Below are 19,672 nucleotides of genomic sequence, written 5' to 3'. Positions count from 1 at the left end.
TCTCTTTTCCTTGGAAAACTCTTCTACTTCTACAACTTCGACTTCAGTCACCACCTCTATGCAGATGACTCTGAATATTTCCACTTTCTGCAGAGTTTCCTACAAGGAGCAATCCTGTATGTCCCACTGTGTGCTGGACAGCGACACTGCCCCAGCTCAAACCACCGTAATCCCCCATCTAGATTATTGCAGTGGGACTTCCCTGGTGGCGCAGTGGTTAAGAATCCGCCTGCCAATGCAGGGAACACAGGTTTGGGCCCTGGTCCGGGAAGATCCCACATGCCGCAGAGCAACTACGCCCGTGTGCCACAACTACTGAAGCCTGCGCTCCTGGAGCCTGTGCTCCACAGCAAGAGAAGCCACTGCAATGAGAAGCCCACGCACCGCAACCAAGAGTACCCCCCGCTCGCCACAACTAGAGAAAGCCCATGAGCAGCAGCGAAGACCCAACACAGCCAAATAAATAAGTAAATAAATTTATAAAAAACAAACAAAAAATATAGATTATTGCAATAACCTTCCTGTCTCCAATTTGTCTCCCTCAATCCATTTTGCCCCCACAAACATGACATTTTTAAACTGCATATATTAAAACCATTCCTTGGCTCACCGTTGTTCTTAAAGTTCAACATCTCAACATGGACTGACAACACACTAAATAATCTGCATTTGACAGGCAGGCATAAAGATTATACTATGTGATCACAAAATATGATCAAACAAGTGGAGGCAACATTTCTCAGATTAAAAGAGTAGCAATTAATTGCACTACTGTAAGAGTAGAGGAAAAAAGAGGATGGTCATTACCCAATGAATTAATATAATTTTAATTCCACTTGAGAACGAATTTTGTTTTCCTGAAGAATTCCAGTATTTATGTCCCTGTGAAGCATATCCTAAAGTCGAATCTTTAGTTAAGGGCCAGGAAGTAATTTTGCACAAATGAGAAGGAAATTGGTTATAAGTAAATTCACGTTTGGGGACTAGTAAGATTTAAAACTCCCATATTTTCCTCAGATACTACATTTTCCCTGATTTCCATGCTGTGTTTTTGTTCTTATGTTTCCAAAGCATTCAATAAAAAAGAAAAAACTGCAGTGACAAACTCACAGACTGCAGTCCAGCCCTTTATAAATAATCAAACAACAGTCAAATAGTTGTGCTAGCCCCGTGACAGAATGGCCAAAGCTGAAGTTCATTGAAGATTCTCTTAAGGATTGTAGTTGTTCCATACAATCATAAATAAAACCAATAACTATAAAGTTTAGAGGGAAGAATTCCTAAAAATATTTTTGACAAAATACTGTTTAATAATCTAATTGAAAATTTAAAAATGTTTCACTTTGTAATGTATGATTATATATAGTTGTGTGTGACTGGTGAATGACGTCTAGAGGGACAGCTCAAGGTTACAGGAAAAACTCTAAGGGATTCTAGCAGCAACATCCTGAAATAAGAGCTCTCACATAATAGATTCACTGTGGTTTCCTTCGAGAAGCCAGCTTTATATGAAGAACATGCAACCTTTAACTATCCAGGATAGGAGGAGAGTTGACTTGCGAATCTGAACGCTTTTAACTTTAGTTTAGCCCTCGGTTTAAAGAAGAGAGTTATGAGATTACCTTAATTTGATCATTTTCCTTTTCCCTTTGGTAATCTCCCTCCTGTATTATAAGATATATGATGCTTCCTTTACCTTTTAAATGAAAGCTAAAATGAATTTTCCAGGTACACTATGTTATAGAGGCAAAGTCAAACATTTATGCAAGTGATTTAAATCTACATGCACAATTACGAGTTGAAAGAAGACAAAATCTTTTTTATCATGAAGCGTATGTGTGTAGTAAGAAAGAGAATGTTCAATTGTATAGGAGTGGGCAATGGAGAGATTGGCATTTTGGCCTTGGATCCAGAAATCAGGCATTTATCTAAAATTTCCTCTGTAGTCTTGACCTAACCAACCTTGTCTTTTAACCTCTTTACCATACTCTTTAATTTTAATAAAGAATAGTAATCTTTCTATGTGGAGAGATAAGATCCTTAATGTTGTGAAGATAACAAGGCAGAGTGGCCTAGGTAAAAGACCAAAGGCAGATCAAAGGAATCTAGAAAAGGAATCTAGAAACAAATCTTAATACTTGTATTTTCTATGTGGTAAAGTTACCATCACAAATAAAAATAATTTTAAAATAAACAAAATTACAACAAACCAAATTGTCTTTTAACAAAAGTTAAATTTTTAAATATAATAAATCCAAAGAAATATCTAATATAAGCAGCTAAAAATTACATCTAGCCATTGATTAATTTAACTTTTCTTTGGCCTACAGATAAGTAAGTATGCTATTTTTTATTTTGTTGTCCCATTATTAAAATAATGTGTGCCTGTTACAGACAAATTAGAAAATACAAAAGAATAGAGCGGGCTTCCCTGGTGGCGCAGTGGTTGAGAATCTGCCTGCCAGTGCAGGGCACATGGGTTCGAGCCCTGGTCTGGGAAGATCCCACATGCCGCGGAGCAACTAGGCCCGTGAGCCACAACTACTGAGCCTGCACGTATGGAGCCTGTGCTCTGCAGCAAGAGAGGCCACGATAGTGAGAGGCCCGTGCACTGCGATGAAGAGTGGTCCCCGCTTGCCACAACTAGAGAAAGCCCTCACACAGAAACGAAGACCCAACACAGCCAAAAATAAACAAACAAATGTGGGGTTTAAAAAAAAAAAAGTCTTAAAAAAAAAATAGAGCGAAATAACAATTCACATATTATTGGATATTTTATTTTATTGCTCTTATTTTAATAGAGAATTAACTAAAATTCACAGTTCATGATATACTATCTTTTAATTATAAAAACTATGAGTTACTAGTCCCTTAATGGTGCATTTTTGTCAGAGGTCAAAAAAGGTTCACTACTTTATATGGCTTTACATCTTGTGATATGATCTTTAACGTTAGCCTCTGATACTGCTGCAGTCTAGTGTTTCACTGGAATTTTTCATTTTCACTTTCATGCCATAAAACTGCAAGCTTAAATTTATTGCAATATTTACATATATGACAGCTGTTAAAGCGACAGTAGTTGAAATACTCTTAGGAAATAGTTTCTAGGACAAATGTGTATACACACACACACAGCACACACTTTCATGTAAGTTATTGATTGTAAAGTTGAACTTTTTTTTCCCTTGTGTTGAACAAAGGGCATATAGGCTGATATTTATGCAATACATTTCCCTAGTTCACTCACTCCATTCATGCATTTCTTTATTCATATCAATATTGACTGAAAAGTTTATGAAGAACCTACTGTGTGCCAGGCAATGAGTCCAACACAGCATCGTCAGGGAAAAGAATACATAAAATAAAAAATGGTCATGCCATATGGCAAGAACTGCTGAAAGGGGGTATAATCAAAATACTTTGGAATCCCACAGGGGGATGGGAGATGGTGACCCTTGAGCTGGGTGTTAGAGGATGAATGAGCATTTACCAGGCAAAGGGAAGAGCATTTGCACCTGCATGGAGCCATGAAAGGAGGAAGAATGATTGAGGCAGGAAATAAAGCTTGAAAAGGAGGTTTGGATCAGCTTGTGAGGAGTCTTGTGTGCCAAGCTAAGGAATTCAGGTTACATATTGCAGGAGAATAATATGCTTTTCTCCATAGAGACCAACGTGTTTGAAATATCTAATGTTTTCCTTTTTCCTGTGTGGGAATAGGAGAAAAAAGGGCTGTTAGGTCCACTTTCAGGGAACTTAAATAGATGCTCTGGAAGGAAGGGTAATGGGAATCTGAAGATGATCCGAAGGAAGGTGAGTGACACGATGAGATTAAGAACCCTGACTTGCCCTCTCACCTTTCAGACCATGAAAAGAATTTCCAAGATAAGCATGGAAACCAACTCCATGCGGAAGGATGGATTGAGGTACTTTGGCTTTACAGTGAAATGGTGATTGATATCGCCAACGGAGACAGTGCTTATCGACTTGACACTTTACCCTGAGTGTACACTTTCCAATAGTGTCATCACTTCAAATTGACATGCAGGCCATACGTGGAACCATTGAACTAAGCATAAGGTCTGTGCTTTAATTCCGGCTCCACTACCTTCTACAAATACGACTTCCAACAAGTCATCTAACTTTAAATTTGAGGACCTCAATCTCATCATGTATAAGATGGTATTGTTGATATGCTCCCTGCCTATCCCACTGGGTTTTGAAAGGAATAAATTATAATGCTAAGAAAAGGGCATTGAGAACTGTAAATCACTACTGAAATGCAAGGCATTCATGTGGCTATCATCATTGTTATTGCTATGTTCACACAACTAAGACCATAGGACCCAAGAAACCTGAGAGAACTTACTGCCAATAGATGTCTAATTTGATTTAGTGTCCCAAGAAATCTTCAAACTGTATGATTTTCACCAATCTCAAGCCATACACTGTGAATCATGATAAAATTCAGGAACATGGGACTTTAGACATAATACTTTTTCATTGCCTTGCAGTTTTTTATATGAACCCAGTACTAACACTTAACGTGATCCTGGCCACCTGGGCCAAATTGCAAAGTAAGAGTTTTCAGGGAAGCATTTTCCAAATTGTGCAGTCTGTTTTTATCCTTTCTGGATTGAGAAAGGGAAAGAGAGAAAAAACGAGGGACTTCACATTCCCACCCAATGGCCTCCCAGTAATTTTCTTAGCACAGCCTTAAGGAGGCCTTATCTGATGTAACACTCGCCTTTACTTTCTCAGGTCCAGCCCCAGGGCCTTCATGCCAAGCTCCCTCCTGCCTCAGTACTATTCACACCTTCCCTGACTACAACATGTGCAGTAACAAATCATGACCAATTCTATTTTCCTCACCCTGCTTCACACACTCGATCACCAACAGATTAAAATAGAATTATTTGTTTCTTATCTTTTCCCCCTTCAGGTCAATGTATGCTCCACAACAATAAGACTCTGTTGTGTTTGCCTGTGCCTGGTACCTGGAGGGCATTCAATAAATAGTTATTGAATAAATGAATGAATGTATGTGTAGAATGGATATATCAATTTCGAGTGTCCTGTGTTCTTAGGAGCATTTAAAACATTAAAACTGTAAAGTAGTATGAGGACTACTGCTTTGGATTAAAAAAAAGTAATAATGCAAAATTCAGGCAGTGGATGGGCTCTGAACTGAGAGAACATGAGGGGCTGAGCCGACCAAGATAAGGGCCACCATGGCAGGTAGAATGACAATTTCTAGTTGGATAACCAACTCCTCTCAGGTCACCTAGGAATTTTCCAGTTATAGGACCCCAAATCCTTCATCCAGTGCAAATCCTCAGTTTCAGGCAACCTGGGACAGGTGGTTACTCTGGCTTTTAGAGTCACATGCCCCAATGGATTTGAACTACCCATTCGCATTTATTAGCAATGTGACCTTGGGTGAGACATACTTACTCTCTCTGATTTTAGTTTCTCATTTACAGTTGGGGGTGGAAATATCTGGATCAAAATTTTGTAGGGATTTCTTAAAAAGAACTATACATAAACACTTGCTACATTGCTTGGTACATAATGAATGCTGGATAAACAGCAAATGGTATTATTAAAGTACCTGACTTATAATTGACATTCAATAAATGTTAGCTTAAAGATGAGGGAAGTGTATTTTTTGTGTGTGTATTTCCCAGTGTATTTTTTGTGTGTGTGTGAATGATGACTTTTCATATTATCTCAAAAGATAAAGATGCTTCATGGTAAAATTTTGATACTAAATTTGCCATTCTGTTTGTAAACCTTAATCACAATTTCATCTAGAAGAAAAGCGTTTTTGTTCTCATAGTCTTCATTATTATTAAAAAAAAAACTATGTACTACAGTAAAAAAGAAAAATTATATGAGCACTATAAAATATTATACATTTTAAAACATTACTTAATTTTTTTTTTACCTGTAAGTATAAATAATTCATTCAAGGTTCTTCATATAAAGTTGGTATAGGCTGGGAATACCATATTTTAGGAAAGCATAATTTTCTCATCAACAAAAACAAATGTTCCAAGTAGTTTTATAAACTAAAAGCCTTTAAAATAGTCACTTGGAGTTGATTTGGGGAAAAAAAGTTCTCTTGTCTGTTTCTGTTAATGCCCACATGAGTTTTACTGGTTGCAACTGAAATCACAGAAACCAGGGCTTGATGCTTAGCTGGCAAGAAGCCAGGATAATGAAATTAATAACATATGCTGAAGAACCCATTTGTAACAATTTTTCCATTAAAAAAATGAGGCAACTCAAAGTGACAGAGCTTTCTCCCTCTGCCCCCACCCCTGTATTTTCTTTTGCATTTAATATGTCTGAATGTTGAGACTGATGATGGTTCTTCTGATGGTTCTTAGTTACTCTCACAATTCATATGACTTCACATTTAAGCAACCCTGTAGCTATTAGGCAGAAAATTTCTTTCTGTTGTTGTTTTTGTAAGTTGTTGGGGTTTTTTTTTTCCCGGTCAGTTGAATTCTTTGTGTCTCTGCCAGCTAGAGACACTCCCCAATTCAGAACGAAGCCCTGTGCTAGGAACACTTGTTAAGATGGTCTTGGTTGTCTTGGCTGGTCTAATCTGTCAGCAGCCTGTCATGGGACTCTTCTGCAGGTAACTCTAAAATCACAGAGCTCATGACCAAAGGTGCACACATCTCAAGAAGACCCTCTGAAGTCCTCTTTCAGAATTTCTCTGCCCTCACTTTATGCACATTGCTAGCAAGCCTGGTAATCAAATTTGCAAACGTTAATAAACCAGGGGTGGCAAATTAGGAGGAAAGAAACAAGCAGACCAATAGCAACAAAAAGCAATACCTGACAGCGAAGCAGGAGTCAGAGACATGCTAAAACCAGGCACAGGAAAAATATTGTGCTCTCTCACTACCACAAGAAGAAATTTACCGACTCAGCAGTTTGGGAAGACATCACAGGATGGTGTATGGTGATAGGTGTTCATGTAGATAAGCCTGAGTCATAAGGAAACATCAAGTGCAGTATTCACTGTCGAAAAATGTGGGCAAGACTGTCATTCACCTTTCCACCGTTGTTAAAATAAAGATGGGTATAGAGATACATACATAGAAATCTTTATTATAAAGCTTCTCATATATTATAAACGTGTTTGTGTGATTGTATGTGCATATAACATATTTAGAAGAACACATATCAATAATGGGCCTCTCTGGGCAGAGTGCTAGAGGGTTAAAAGAAAAGAGAGTCACAGCTTCATATACTTCTGCTTTGATAAAGTTTTCAAAATGAGCATGTTCACTTTCCTAATAAAAATATTTTCTAAGAAGGCTAAAGCATCATTGCATTTTTACCCATGAACAATTTATCAGTCAGCCTGTAAGTCAGCAAGATCCTGAGAGACAGAGTCAGAATCGCTTCTCCCTACACACATATGTTGTACCTTGTACTGTGCTGTGTTCCTGTATGAGATCTCTGGCCTGTATGCCCAGATATAGATAGATCTAGTTCTGTTTCTCAAGGAACTAATAATTGAGTAAGAAGCTGAGAGGATAAGAAAAGCTTGATGTGTGGAATGAGGGGAGGGGAGGGGAGAGAGACTTAGAGTATGTGGCCTTGCGGACCAGTCAGGACAGGTGCGGCCAGGGAGGATGCTGAAATTGACCAGTGGAAGCAGGGGAGCATCGGGGAATGATAAAGGGGGCAAAATGGTGTTGCCAAAGGGATGACAGGGAGAGATTTGAAAACAAACTGCAGTGATGTTAAAGCGTTGCAGAGGTCAGAGGCATCCACACAGTGGCTCCCTGTTTGGGGTCTAGTTTGTTCCACTTAAGGTATCCTTAATGAACACCAATACCACAAAAAGTCTTCCAGTGTGTACCCGTAGACTTACCCCTACCCACCCCCAACCCTTCTCTGTGACTCAACTCCCCCAGCTACTAACAGACACTAGGGCCCTTGAAGGCAGCACCAAGCCATTGCAAGGCCCAGATACATTTAACAAATGCTCATTTAATATATAATTTTTAAGAAAGCATTGGTAACTTGTAAAGGGTCTACTTAGTAATTCTGCCAAGTACCTTGCATACAAGGTACTGAATGTCGGTTTCTTCCCCATGAGCTATTATCCTTTCTTCTTCTTTTGAAATCAGGAATAAACAATGACAAAATTCAACCAAGGATCCTTCCTAATCAAAAAGGAAGGCCATGACATTTGCCTTAAGGGTCTTATGTATGTGTCCGTCACTCTATTTGAAAAGTAAGAAGGATGGAGAGGCGTACCATGTTCTTGAGGGGGTTCCCTCCACTCTCCTGACATCTGGGACTTTATATGACGGTATCGGGTGGGTGGGGTGAAGGGAGAAGTGATATTTAATTGCAGATTGTCATGATATTGAGTAGTAGACCTGTTCACTATCTCTAATTCCTGCAGGGGGGAGGAATGAAAGGACGAGGACAGGCAAACCGAATGACATTAAAAGTCACTGAATTGGCATCCAGAATTACCTAAAGGGGACAAAAAACTGAGGGTGTGATGAATAATGTGACAGTGGGCAAACAGGTTATAGATACTTAATGTCACAACATATAATTGAGAGAAAGAGTAAAAAGCAAGGCGATAAGCAGGGCGTCACGTAACAAAATACAAACGGAAAGAAGGATTCGCGGCACAACACTCAGTGTATTGAGGCTAAAAACTCAAAATTTCTTAAATATTTTCATAAAGTCCTTAAAAATCATACTAGAAAAATAAAACCTAATTTTTAAAGTTGTTGAGAATGAAAAGGGACACTTACTGTTAACTGGGACATTAATGTAGTCAGAATGCAACAATGATGTGTGAGATGATAGACGAACCTGGGAGCAAATTAGGAATTTTCACAAACCAGAAGAAATCTGGAAACTGTCAACGTGAGGACTTTTTCTATGAGTTCTATGCAAAAGGAATCTATGGCAGCCAAAGACAATCACTGTAGGAAGAAGGAGAATTGAAGAAAAGAAACAGAATCAAAGGCGGCTTCATGGCCAAAGACATGAAAAGCTAGAATACCTTTCCAAATTTCTATATTCAATACTAACAAATACAGTATGATGTACAAGGCACCCTTCACAGTACACTACAAGTGTGAGATCATGAACCCACAAAACAACCCTATACAACAGTTACACTATGATTATCATCCCCAGATGAAACAGGTGGATGAAGAAACTCAAACCCCGAAGTTTAGGTATTTTTTTCAAGATAATCAACTAGTAAATGAGAGAGCAAATCTGAACTCAGTATCCATGCTTTTAACCTCTATGTTACATTAACCAACATTTGCCCTCAGCACAGTCTGGAAGGCTACCACATTTTTGTCATTCAAACACATGGACGTAATGATCACTAGTGTATATTAGAGCTTACGTCCTCCAGTGATCACCCAATTATTAAGTTGCCCTTACTTAAATATATTTATCCTCCTCTCTCTTTCTCTTCATTCATAAAGCAAGCATTTATTGACTGTTTATTCTCTCCATAGATGTATGTTTGGCTCCATGGGAAACACACAAGTTGTAGAATATAGTTTCTGCTTTCAAAGACTGTGTACTAACTGAAGAAGGCAGGTGCTGGAACAATCTCTACATTTCAGTGGCTTCTCACAATGAAGTGTTACTTTCCCCATGCTGGTGAGGCTTGCATGGGAGAGAAGACTGAATTCAGGACTCTGCTCCAGAGTTGATTAGAAGGGCACTTTCTTCCTCCCGGTTTCCGCCCTCCTTCAGGAGCCGCCTCCGTTCAGCTTCTTGGTGGGAAAAGAAAGGAGAATCACCTTTGGGAGGTTGGTAAGCGTCAGGCAAGAGGGGCACACCTGGGCGTCACTCCCATTCCATTGGCCATCTCTCAGGAGTAAAACCACACGGGACAGGAAGACATGCTTAAAGTGAGGCAAGAAATGTTGCTGCAGCCCAAAGTCGGGAAAAGACTCCGCTGGCTTTTACATGTGGTACCAACCATGCATCAGTGAGAATTTAGAAAGGAAAGTAGAAACTGCTCTAGGATGTTCAATTGGGAAGGGATTTAATATAATGATCAGAGATTTACAAAACCAATGGAAGAGTGGATTGCACAAAGGCCAAAGAAGTTGCTGCTAATGTTCAGGAAATCAGGAAGGTTGGGCATCTCAGGGAGATGACCTGCTGATGACTTCACTGCCTGTAGCTCTCAAGTAGGTGGTTTCCAGGAAACGCTGGCAAAATCCTCACATCTGTCTCCTGGCCCTCTGCTGAAGTCCATATGCCTTCTGGCCGCGATCGAGCAGTGATGGTTCTTCCTCTCTTTCCCAGGCAAATCTCACACACGGACCTCAATTCCCAGACCTTAAACAGGAGCCTGGTGGAAAGGGCATCTGGGAAATGTGGTTTTCAGGCCTTCAGCTCCTGCTCTACAGGAAAGAACAAAGAAGGGTGTGGAAATGGTTCCAAGATGCCAATAGACAGCCCATGCAGAGGAAGCATTTCTGTTTTCTTTATAAAAGTTTCATTTTGGAAATGAGAAATGGAAAATTCTGTGTGTCAGAATCCTATGTCTTAGAGCTACATTTATTCAGTCTTTCACTCAGAGTTGTTAAACTCCCTTCTATGCTTCAGAGTCAGTTTTAAAAGTATATTAGGGAAGGTAGCACATATTGCATTTGTATTTGAGAAACTGTGCTTTATTTGGGGGTTAAGAGGGATTTGTTTCCTAAGAAGTTCTGCAGAGAACAAATAAATAAATCTAAAAGTTATTAGCTTCAGCAAAGATGCCATCTATCTACCATTATATTGATGGGCAGTAACCAGTCAGTGAAATAAATCAGTATTAACATGTAATCATTACCAGCAGCAGTGGCCTCAGTCCTGCCTCTAATTTTAGCGTCAGACTCCCAGGGAAAGGTTAGTTGTATAATGGACTCGATGTTATTGCTGATTTGAGAGGAGACTGGGAGGGGGGGCTCTGCAATGGGCCCTGTTTAGCACAGTGAGGGATATATACATATATGTATATATATTAACTTTGCTTGAATTCTCTGGTTGTTATTATTTTAAACCATAGTTTCAATTCAGTTATTTTTTATTTATTTATTTATTTTACATCTTTATTGGAGTATAATTGCTTTACAATGGTGTGTTAGTTTCTGCTTTATAACGAAGTGAATCAGTTATACATATACATATGTCCCATATCTCTTCCCTCTTGCGTCTCCCTCCCTCCCAACCTCCCTATCCCACCCCTCCTCAATTCAGTTTTAATAGTTCTTGGTGACTTTGTTGCTTTATCACTCTCTGTGCTGAAGCAATCCCACAGCTTAGATAGTATCCTTAGGGAGGATTACAGTGAAGCAAGTAAGTTGCAGATCACTATGTGTATATAGAACAATCAGGAGTCTAGGGAAACACATAAAGGTAAGCCTCTGCCTATGCCTGCATATAGAAATGAAGGTTGTGCAAAAGCATTGGTGCAAATGTCACTTTCTGGTTGGTGAGCTTTCCCAAATGGTTCATAGGTCCTAATCAAGTTTGATAGCTCTAGGCATCAATGTGAACAAACTCTAAGCATGTCTGCTTCAACTGTGTCTTCTATGGGGCTGAAGGCAGAATGGAAGCATTTTGCTTTTATTATGAATGATGAGTACATATTGGCTAATGCTTACTAAAAAAGAATAATAATAACTAACACATAATGTGGCTCTCAAATACTGGATAGGGACTATTATTATCCACATTTTACAGATGCAGTCATCTGCCATGCAAATAAGTTGATAAGTTGCCCAAAGTCAGAGGTGGTTTCAAAGTCCAAGCTCTTTTCCTTTTTTAACTTTTTATTTTATATTGGAGTATATCCAATTAACACTGTTGTGATAGTTTCAGGTGCATAGCAAAGCGACTCAACCATACAAATACATGTATCCATTCTCTCCCAAAGTCCAAGCTCTTAATCAATATGATGATATATGGTCCACAACTGTAGTTATTTTGATTGCCTCAGTGCACACGAATCATCTGCCTAAGTGTCCAGAAATATCATCCTTGCTGAAGAAGTTTTTATAGGAAGAGACGAAATCAGCTACCTTATCTTTTTTTTTTTTAAATAAATATATTTATTTATTTTTGGTTGCATTGGGTCTTCGTTGCTGTGCACAGGCTTTCTCTGCTTGCAGTGAGTGGGGGCTATTCTTCATTGCGGTGCGCGGGCTTCTCACTGTGGTGACTTCTCTTGTTGTGGAGCACAGGTTCTAGGCGTGTGGGCTTCAGTCGTTGTGGTTCGTGGGCTCAGTAGTTGTAGCTTGCGGGCTCTAGAGCACAGGCTCAGTAGTTGTGTCTCACAGGCTCTAGAGCGCAGGCTCAGTAGTTGTGGCGCATGGGCTTAGTTGCTCCGCGGCATGTTGGATCTTCCCTGACCAGGGCTCAAACCTGTGTCCTCTGCATTGGCAGGCAGATTCTTAACCACTGTGCCACCAGGGAAGTCCCCTATCTTATCTATTTTCACAATCCTGAATTAAGGGAATAAAGCTAGTTCTCCCCTTGAGTGATTCCCCTCCTTGTTGAAAATGGTTGTTTTCCTATTACAATTGAAGTGCAAGCAGGAGTGGGGAATACGGGAGATAGCTTTTAGTGAGACTTTCTCCAGGAACACATTATGAATTAGAACACTAATATGAAAAGTTATCTTAGAGAGCCAAGGTAATTCTAGGCCATGACTTTATAATTTCATCGTGAATCTATCTATCTATCTATCTATAATTTTAATGCAAATCTATGTCTATCTAATATGCCAATTGGAAGGCACTATTAGTAATAGGAAGAGATTGGAATCAACATAAATGTCTACTAATAGTGTAGTTGTTAGGCAAATGATAGTATGTACTAATAATGAAATGCATAATTTAAAAATTAAAGAAGCCCTCTATATATTAAGGGAAAGATATTTGGAATATACAATTTAGGTATAAAGCAAGGTTGAGAGAAATGAATATATTGTGTTACCATTTATATAAAAAAGATAAGAAAAGAGAGGAGTTATAGCTATTGGCTTACACAGGCATAAAATTTTTCTGGAAAAATAAACAAGAAAATAGTGATAGATGTTGCCTAGGAGGTTATAGGAACTGAGAAGATAGAGAACAGGATGGAAGAAGGACTCTTCACTGTCTGCCTTTATATCTTTTAAAATGTCTGAAACATGGAAATATGTTCCGTATATTTAAAACTGATTAAACATTTAAAAGATCTATTTATTGAATACTTTGGTATAGACTACTATAGCTAGGTGCTCTGGATGGTGGGAGATAGAAGAGACAAGATTCTCAAAATCTTGATTTGGGCAAAAAAAGCATACACCACTTAACACTTAGCAAGCAACATATAAGGAAACACAAATTAGGACACAACACACTGCTGCCACAGGTGTTGCGGGCATGCAGAATAGTGGCATGCAGAGAATGTGCTGAGCATAATCAGAGATGTCTTCCTGAGGGAATTGAATTGCAGGCCTTGGTTTGAGAGAACAGAGATATGGTGTCATAAACAGTGTGGCCTTGAACATGCAGCATTATGGTAACTACCATCAAGTGTGGAGAACCAAAGGAAAGTCTTTCAAGTCATGAAGTGAGATTGAGATGCTGGTGCTTGAAGAGGGTGGAACACTAGTAGCTTGAGTCTTGCATCACAAGGGGCCATATTCATCTTATTTATGTAAGAGTTGAGCTTGGTCTTGGTTTATATTTATTTTCTACCCTGTTATCTAACTGGATTCTATTATTGTTTGTAATAGCTTTCAGTCAACTCTCTTAGGCATTCCAGATACATATTGATATCATTTACAAAAGGTAATCATTTTATTTCTTCCTTTCCAATTTTTATGTCTCTCATTTCTTTCTCTATTTTACTCACATTGGCTGGTACCTCCAATACAATTTTGAATAATTGTAGTGTACTTTCTTCTTCCTAATTTAGAGGGAATCATCTAGCTGGCTATTACATAAGATATACTCCCTCATGTTAAGGAGCAATTAAGTTATGTTAACTAAGACCTTGAGTTTTGGGGTTTTTTTTTATAAATAAGAGTGGATATTGAATTATGTTAAATATCTTTTCAAAATCTATGGAAATAATATTTTTCTCTTTTAGATCAATGAATACAATGTATTATAATATCAATAATAGATTTACATTATTGAACCATCCTTGCATTTCTGGAGTTATCTTCACTAGATTATAATGTTCTCTTTTTTTAGGATGTTGCTATATTCTTTTTGTCAATATTTTATTCAAAAGTTTTATTCAAAAGTTTTATTCAAAAGTTCCAGTGACATTCATATATGAGAGAGCCATACAATTTTCTGTCAGAAGATATAGTAGACAGACTTTAAGTGAACTTCCAGTGTTGATGTCCTTGTATGGTTAACTTCCCTTGATTGTGGGATGGATACATGACCTGCTTCTAACCAACAGAATATGGCAAAGGTGATGGGATATAACTCTCATATTTACATTACCTTAAATAAATCCCCATCTTTCTAACAAATTTTTTTAGAGTCTTTTCCTCTATTGATGGCTTTGTAAAGGCAGATTGCCATGAATTTTACAGCCACAAAGAAGTGAATTCTGCCAAAAACTTAAATGATCTTGGAAACAGATTTTTCCCTAATCAGGCATCCATTTAAGAATGCATCATAGATGATATGTTTATGGCAGAGAACCCCATTAAGCCATGCCTGGGCTCCTGACCCATGGAAAATATAAGATTGTAAATGTGTGTTTTTTCAGGCTGCTAAATTTGTGATAATTTATTATGCAGTGCAAAAACTAATACAGGGATAGCCCTTATTAGGCTTTGTCATAAAGGTATGTTTATCTTTAAATTTTCTCTTTGAGTAAGTTGTTGCTAAGAACTTTCTAATTTCCTGGGTGGGCGCATTTTCTTGTTGCTTTTGTCAATTTCTAGTTTCACTGCATTGTGATCAGGGAATGTTTTCTGTATTAATTTTACTTTTCGGAGTATACTAAGATTTTCTTTCTTGTCCAGTATGATTGATGTCTGTGAAAGGTTTATGGGCACTTGAAAATAAGATGGATTCTCTATTTTCATGATTTAGTATTTGATATACGTATATCACGTGACTTCTGACATTAAATATTGCTGTTAAGATCTATGAGAGAAGAATGATTTGTTTTTCTCCCATTTGAGTGATATCTTTTCCCAGCTGCACAAAGGATTTTTTTAAGTCTAGTAACTTTACTAAAAATATTCAGGTGTTGAATATCCATAACAGCTGACCTGCCCTTTATATTTATATTCAAGTGCTTTTTTTTAGAAATGTTTTCTTGAATTGTATCTTTCAATATTTGATCTATTCCATTTTACCTCTTTTGTAGACTCCAATTATGCATATGGTATATTTCCTTTTCCTATTTTCTATTACCAACATTTTCTCTCTAATCCTTTTTAACTATTGCAATTGTATTTTGTTTATTTTTGTCATTTCTCTTATGTGTCCATTACTGTTTTTTCTCCAATGTTTATTCACTTTTTTGAAAAATAAATTTATTTATTTATTTTTGGCTAAGTTGGGTCTTTGCTGTTGCACGTGGGCTTTCTCTAGTTGTGGTGAATGGGGGCTACTCTTCATTGCAGTACGCGGGCTCCCCATTGTGGTGGCTTCTCTTGTTGTGGAGCATGGGCTCTAGGCCTGCAGGCTTCAGTAGTTGTGGCTCACAGGCTCCAGAGTGTAGGGTCAGTAGCTGTGGTGCACAGGCTTTGTTGCTTCTTGGCATGTGGGATCCTCCTGGACCAGGGCTTGAACCCGTGTCCCCTGCATTAGCAGGCGGATTCTTAACCACTGTGCCACCAGGGAAGCCCTTTATTCACTTTTGAGGTCCTTCTAACTCCTTCCTCATTTGTTGATGCTTTTATTTTTCCTACGTTCGTATTGAATTATGCTACTTTAACCGCTACTATTATTTCTCTTCTATTCCCCAAATTCTTGCTCTTCTGTTTTGTCCTCATTCACTTAAAAAATTTCTATAGCAAAATATTTGTTTAAAATTTAGTCTGTTCCATGACAACATTCTTTTTAACCTGGCAAGTGGTTTGTTACTAGAATTTTTTGCTTGTTTCGTCCTTTATTTTTATGGCTTCTCTGCATAGATGTGTGCTAATTACTTCTTATTTTTTTAGATTATTATATAAATTCAGTGTTTGTGGCCCTGTTATAATCCCCTTCATGAAGTTATTTGGTGAACACTATTTCAGATATGCATTCAGAAATCTTCCACCATCATGTTCTGACTCTGCACTGTTCTCCACTTCCTTCTCTACAGCTTCTGTGTAAACACTACCACTTTGGCAAGCTTTAGAAATTTTCTGACTCCAAGTGTTATCAAAAATGAAATGTATGTTTTTATATTTAATTTTGCTTGTTTTCTTTTTGATAGTACCCAAACATAAAAGTGGAGAATCCTGACTATAAATTGCCATGTTCATATCAAAAGTCATGAAGTGCTCCTTGAGTGACTTCTGATCAGCTACCTCTAGGAAAGTTACATCACCTCTACAGAGTAACAGTATATTTACTGTATCATGGCAAACATCTGGTTTTATTTATTTTTTTATTTTTTCTGTCCTGCTTCCTCTCCCTCATACTGTGATTATGATGGGGCCATCAATTTCATTACTATACTTCCTGAATACAAGGGTAGGCACATAATTTTATCCCTTTAAGCAAAGTACTTAGCCCAGTTTAGGCATATGACCCAAACAGCATCAATCAGAGTTCTTTAGGGAGATTATTACAGAGAGTGAGAGGAAATGATTTTTTTTTCTTTCCAGATTTCAAGCTATACAAATCCTGGTTGAATAAGTGAAGAGATGGCTCCTCAGTGCTATGAAGAAAATAAAGCAGGCTAAGGTGATAGAAAGTGACAGGATGGCAGTGGCTCTTTTAGATATTGGAGACAGAAAGGGACTCTCTAAGGGAGTGATATTAAGTGGTACAAACCTCACAGGAAAGAATAAGTCCAGCAAAGACTTGGAGAAGAATATTCCAGGAAGTGGGACTACCAAGTATAAAGGCTTCAAAATGGAAAAAAGCTGGAGGAAGAGCAAGAAGTCCAGAGTGGCTGGAGTGGACTGAGGGCAGAGGAAAGTGCTAGAACATGAGCCTGGAGAAAAAGGCAGTGGTCGGAAGAGGTAAGGCCTTGCAGGCCACTCGAAAGAGCTTGGATTTTATTCTTGCTATCATGGGATGCTATTGGCAGACTTTTAAGCAGGGTGAGATATGAACTTATTTGTTTTAAAAGATCACTCTGACTTCTCCTGAGAATAGGTTCCAGGAGGACAAGAATGGAATTTGGGAGACCAATAAGGAGGAAGTTCCTGCATTCATTTAAAAGGTGATGGGCCTGTGAACTAACAATCCAGCATTCAACTAGAGATAAGGTTGTTTCCCTTGAGAAACAAATTTAACAGTATCAGGAATGTCCCACCACCATCACTGTGGGGCTTTTTCCCTAGTCTTTGACTACTGTGTAGCAACGGGGGACCAATGAAATGGTCAGTTCACTTCCCAAGGCCTTTGATGAATGTTTGTTTAATATCGCCTCCAGAAGCTTCTGGTAGGGGCAAATACAGGATACGAATATTCCCCCAAGGTAACATTACACAGTATCTCCAATTGTTACCTTCCATTCTATTTTCCATCTTGATTTAGGCTCTGCTCTAAGTCTACCCAGACTCAACAGAAAGGGTTATACAACGAGCGCAGATTACAACATAACTTAAGTAACTCAATGCCAACATAGAGTGTCTGATATTTCCTGCCACTTGATAAAATTTAATAATACAACCCCTCTCATTATAAAAGTCTCACAGATGAAGGCCTTATACAATAAGTCAAACGAACTTTTTTCCCACAAATAAATTTAATCCCCCCAAAACAAATCTTCCCTCCCTTGATCCCACCGGGAGATGAAGATCTGCAATATTAAAGTCTTCATACCAAAGCCATGTCCCTCTCCTTCTTCCCATTCTATAGCTGGAGCCTTTGTAGCAACTTCAGCAAATTACAAAGCTGGATCATTCCAACTCCAAACTTGGTATATTTTTTACTTTTCCAAAATTCCTTACAAAGAAAGCACCCATAAGAACATTGCTAATCTAACCCCATATACAGTCAATACTGAATAATAAATCATTAAAGTGTCAATGTCATTATGCGATAGGAATTGTTTCTGGAATAAGAGCCTTGGACCCACAGATATCCTACAAAAGCCTCTCATCAAACTCTGAATAAATTTAACTCCAGACCATGGCCTCTAGGGGCCCACATGATCTCATGCCCAACTCTCCAAACTCATCTTCTCATTTGACATGTCCAGAAACACAGAGAGTGGTCAATCCTTCCTAGTTTGCCCAGGACTTTCCTTATTTTAGCACTGAAAGTACCAAGTCCTGAGAACCCCTCAGTGATGGGCAAACTGGGATGGATGGTCACTCCACCACCAGGTTGCCTGCTTCTTCTCACACACGCACAAAACATTCCTCTCCCGGGTGTTTCTCTGTCTCACTCATTCTCATCATATAAATAATTGTATCCTCCTCTAGCATAAAAACTCCATGAAATATTTATTCTTCTCTACTCTATCCCAACTGAACATTGCCTAACACATGGCAGACTTCTCCCAAAGATTTGCTGAGTAAATGAATCATTTTTTTATTCTATTCTAGACTTTATGTCCTAAACCATAGAAACCCTAATCATCACTACCAACACAAACCGCAATTTTATTCATTCGTTCAACAATTTAAAATTTCAGAACTAGTAAAATTTTATGGACTATGGCAAGCCAGCAAGTGGGGGAAGTCAGTGAATTCAGTTAGTCTCTGATGAAAGGCTTAACCAGATGGACAAACCATTTAACTGGTACTTAATGAAGAGACTGCATCCTTCATGTCCTTTTGGAGCTGTTATGACTCACCTTCCCTTCTCTACCATGAATTAGTCCTTTGAAATGGGGATACCTTCCATAAATATTGTCTGTAGTCCTACACAGGGCAGAAGGCTCACCATGTCCTTGAACCCTTATTTGGAGCATACCCAGTACCAGATGCCTAAAAAGAAGTTCCTAACATTTCCTCAAGTCCTGGATTTTTTGTTGCTATTTCTAAGATTTTCCAAAATAGAATTGTTCCCTGACCTACAGATTTGTTCATCTCAAATTACTGCACCATTTAGAAACCCTCCCCTCTTCCTTTCTAATGTTCCAACAATGTTCTTAGGCTCTTGAGCCTGCTGGAAGCCCTATACACCATATGGATGGCAGATGATTTTATAATCTATGCCTCCACCTCCAAAGAATATTAGGCATGAGAGGCTGGGATGCAGAGAGGTCATCTTTTACTTTAAATTCCATTCTTATGTTGCCAGACATAAGGCTTGATATCTTGAAAGTCGCTCCGAGCAATAGATGACTGACCTCATTTATACAGAGTGAAGTAAGTCAGAAAGAGAAAAACAAATATTGTATATTAACGCATATATGTGGAATCTAAAAGAAATGGTATAGATGATCTTATTTGTTACAAAGCAGAAATAGAGACACAGATGTAGAGGACAAATGTATGGTTACCAAGGGGGAAAGGGGGGAGTGG

Source organism: Lagenorhynchus albirostris, chromosome 12 (assembly GCF_949774975.1).
Source record: "Lagenorhynchus albirostris chromosome 12, mLagAlb1.1, whole genome shotgun sequence".
Taxonomy (NCBI): Eukaryota; Metazoa; Chordata; class Mammalia; order Artiodactyla; family Delphinidae; genus Lagenorhynchus; species Lagenorhynchus albirostris.
The sequence above is the reverse complement of the archived record's forward strand: the minus strand, read 5'-3'. Positions refer to the sequence as shown.